Here is a 325-nt window from a genome sequence, read left to right on the forward strand (position 1 = left end):
TAATACTAAAAGGTAATAAGTTAGAGTTACCTTTTGAATAAAAAGCATCAAAAGTGTGGAAAAAAGGCACAAAAACGTAAGAAAAAGTTAAAAACATCAATAAAAAGCATCAAAAGTGTTTATTTTGAAGACAACACGAGGGTTAAAACCATAATCAGATTATTGGTGCTGTTTTGCTCTTATTGGTATTTGTAAAGTTGGCTGGAAATAATGCAATATAGCATTTTTGGATGAGTGAGTTACTGTGCCAGACGATTAATTAAAAAAGGTAATAACGTGGCAGGACAGGAACGACCTTTAAATCGGTATTTGAGTCCTTCCTCTC

This window comes from Etheostoma cragini, chromosome 19 (assembly GCF_013103735.1).
Source record: "Etheostoma cragini isolate CJK2018 chromosome 19, CSU_Ecrag_1.0, whole genome shotgun sequence".
Lineage (NCBI taxonomy): Eukaryota > Metazoa > Chordata > Actinopteri > Perciformes > Percidae > Etheostoma > Etheostoma cragini.